The sequence below is a fragment of the Nerophis ophidion genome, linkage group LG28 (assembly GCF_033978795.1).
Source record: "Nerophis ophidion isolate RoL-2023_Sa linkage group LG28, RoL_Noph_v1.0, whole genome shotgun sequence".
Lineage (NCBI taxonomy): Eukaryota > Metazoa > Chordata > Actinopteri > Syngnathiformes > Syngnathidae > Nerophis > Nerophis ophidion.
The window spans coordinates 17,837,845-17,841,382 of record NC_084638.1 but is presented as its reverse complement, the minus strand read 5'-3'; the positions used below and the strand labels follow the sequence as shown (position 1 = coordinate 17,841,382).

The window sequence follows — 3,538 nt, the reverse complement described above, 5'->3', positions numbered from 1 at the left end:
AAGACTTTTGCGTGTTCTCAACTTTTGACTACTATTGTTGACTTAACTAAGATTTACAAGTTTAGATAAGCGTTATGTCATCTAAGATCTTCTTGTTCACCAAATTATTATATTTACGACGGACCAACAATAAAGTTCATGCTTCAAATCCATGTATTTTTACCTTCAACTAACTCATATATTCTTGTTGAACTTTGACTACTGTTGTTGACCAAACTAAGATTTCCAAGTTTAGACAAGAATTATGCCAACTCGATCTTGTTCACCTAATTATGATATTGACGTCGGACCAACAATAAAGTTCATGCTTCAATTCCATGTATTTTTACCTTCAATTAACTCTGAAATTCTTGCTACTTCAGTGAGAAAACTTCCTTTACAAGTCAAGTAACATTTATGTTGCTATAATTTAAAAACAAAAAAAAGCTGAATGAATAAATAAAATAAAGAGCACACATCAAAATATATCCAAAACCTTCTTTATTTCTCATTCAGAAACATGTTTAACATAAGGGTTAAATTGGGTGTGTCAGAGACCTTGACACTTTCCCAGATATTTTCTTTGAAGTGAATAAAACACTTCCCTAACAGTAAAATTGGATCATCCATCCATCCATCCATCTTCTTCCGCTTATCCGAGGTCGGGTCGCGGGGGCAACAGCCTAAGCAGGGAAGCCCAGACTTCCCTCTCCCCAGCCACTTCGTCTAGCTCTTCCCGGGGGATCCCGAGGCGTTCCCAGGCCAGCCGGGAGACATAGTCTTCCCAACGTGTCCTGGGTCTTCCCCGTGGCCTCCTACCGGTTGGACGTGCCCTAAACACCTCCCTAGGGAGGCGTTCGGGTGGCATCCTGACCAGATGCCCAAACCACCTCATCTGGCTCCTCTCGATGTGGAGGAGCAGCGGCTTTCCATTGAGTTCCTCCCGGATGGCAGAGCTTCTCACCCTATCTCTAAGAGGAAACTCATTTCAGATGCCTGTACCCGTGATCTTATCATTTCGGTCATGACCCAAAGCTCATGAGCATAGGTGAGGATGGGAACGTAGATCGACCGGTAAATTGAGAGCTTTGCCTTCCGGCTCAGCTCCTTCTTCACCACAACGGATCGGTACAACGTCCGCATTACTGAAGACGCCGCACCAATCCGCCTGTCGATCTCACGATCCACTCTTCCCCCACTCGTGAACAAGACTCCTAGGTACTTGAACTCCTCCACTTGGGGCAGGGTCTCCTCCCCAGCCCGGAGATGGCATTCCACCCTTTTCCGGGCGAGAACCATGGACTTGGACTTGGAGGTGCTGATTCTCATTCCGGTCGCTTCACACTCGGCTGCGAACCGATCCAGTGAGAGCTGAAGATCCCGGTCAGATGAAGCAATCAGGACCACATCATCTGCAAAAAGCAGAGACCTAATCCTGCGGTCACCAAACCGGAACCCCTCAACGCCTTGACTGCGCCTAGAAATTCTGTCCATAAAAGTTATGAACAGAATCGGTGACAAAGGAAAATTCGATCACTGTAACACTGAAGTTAAAAGCTAAGAAATAAATGTTTTTACAGCAGCCAGGCAATATAGTTGTGTAATGATTTGATGATAGAATTATCATCATAGAGAAAATTTGTTTTGTACATTACAACAGTTGAAAAACTTGATCTGCTGACAGTGAATATGCACCTCTTGTCAACCTCACTTAAATGTAAAGAAAAATATATATCTACATTTCAGTGAGATTCACAAAATACCATTATGCTACATAACCCGCCAGAACTCGGTACTGCCTTTGCATACCTCTTTGGCCTACTGTATGCCATGAACATTGATTATCCAAAAGGAGATGAAGTACATGTATGAAGCCATTCAGATGATCTTTTTCAAGCATGGCTCTGTGCTCAAGTCCCCTCTGCCTCTGAAATAGATTAATTATTCTTTATTTAAATTTTTTTTTAAAGAACTCGTTTGGACCCACACAGAAAGTGACCAGCTTTACATTTAGCAGTCATTGCTATCAGCGACCGCCATCTTGGGCATTGAAGAGGCCACACACTCACGACAGACGCTTAACCACGGTCATGACTTAATGTCGGTGGCAAAATAAAACTCGCATAAAAACACAAGTGATGTATATTACACGGGTGTCAATTATAACCAGGGTACCTGTTTTGTTTAGAGTCTCTGCTCTGGTGGCGAGCTTCACCGTCCAACACGCACTCCCTGAACTACTCTTCTTGTTTGACTGCCAGGCCCGAACCGAACCCTTCGCACCGCCGCCCCGCCTTTTTTCGAGTGGAACCTTTTCTCTGTTAAATACATTATGTCATAATTACACAAAATCACCGTTGTCTTACTCAATGCCCTTAGTGCGGGACCATTTATTCCCGCTCATGAAATATATTATTTTGGGGCCATCAGTAGTCTAGCCAGCAATAAGTATTTTTTCCATCTTTCAATTTAAATAGCACAGTGCACTTTGCCATTAACATCCCTTGTTTAGAAAAAAAAACAAAAAAAAATACCTTTTTAGCCAAATAAATATTCGACAAATCGTCAAAACTTGATCCTTACCCATCTCTGCATGGCCAGAAGGTAGATATTGAGATTCCGTCTGTCCAAACTGGCGTGCCCCTGAAACAGAATGTACGGGGTTTCCAACAAAAAGACGTTTGCCCAATTTGCCCAAGTGCAACTCCAAAATCCTTCTTGTAGTGTTTTGAAAATACCCTTTGGTGCAAGGATAGAGAGAAGTTTGCTGGCCAGACACGGTTTTGGTAGTTAAACACAGTGAAACCTTATTTCTGAGTCTGACAAACTTGAAAACTATAATTAGTCCAACAATTTCGCTGGCAAATCATATTTTTAGAGTGCACGTAACGGTTGTCCAAATTGAAAATGGAAGAAAGTTTTGTAACAACTGATGCTAGGATTCCACCAGCAAGGCTGGCAGGTCAGGGAGAAGATTTCAATATTGTAAGAGCCACAGAAGGCTTACTAGTAATCAGAATTGATTGAGAGGTTCACAGAGTTGTGCTGAAACATGGGGTTGAACCAAGGACCTTCAGATCTTCAGTCTGACGCTCTCCCAACTGAGCTATTTCAGCTATATGAATGCTTTTTGGGTTCACATATCCAAATGTAACCAAGGTCTGCCCTATTGGTGACTTTTCAGGGGTGGAAGGAGGCCTTTCCAAGGGTTCTCAAAGCCTACTCTAAAGAATGTCTTACACTCCACGACTGAACATTTCAGGGTCTCTAAAAAATTTACCAAAATGCTTCTGAAGAATGTTTTACTACCGAGAATGTTATGATTATTGGTAACATTTGGCAGATTTTTCAGAAATGTTCAAAAGTTCTTAGGGGGCTAATAATTAAGTCTTCAAGTGTAAAAGAACTATGCTTAAAAAAAGGCAGTTTAAAGGGTAAAGTGCCATGACCCGGATTTGAACCGGGGGTTGCTGCGGCCACAACACAGAGTACTAACCACTATACGATCACGGTTGTACCTACCCTCCCTGATTGATAATGTGTTTGCTCCCCTGATGTC

General features: G+C 42.5%; 1 non-coding gene across 1 annotated transcript; it reads right to left on the bottom strand.

Annotated features, from left to right (window-relative positions):
* Positions 1-3,022: 3,022 nt before the first annotated feature.
* On the bottom strand, positions 3,023-3,095 carry trnaf-gaa (transfer RNA phenylalanine (anticodon GAA)). Its single transcript has one exon. It is a non-coding gene; the product is annotated as a tRNA-Phe (tRNA).
* Between the last annotated feature and the right edge of the window lie 443 nt (positions 3,096-3,538).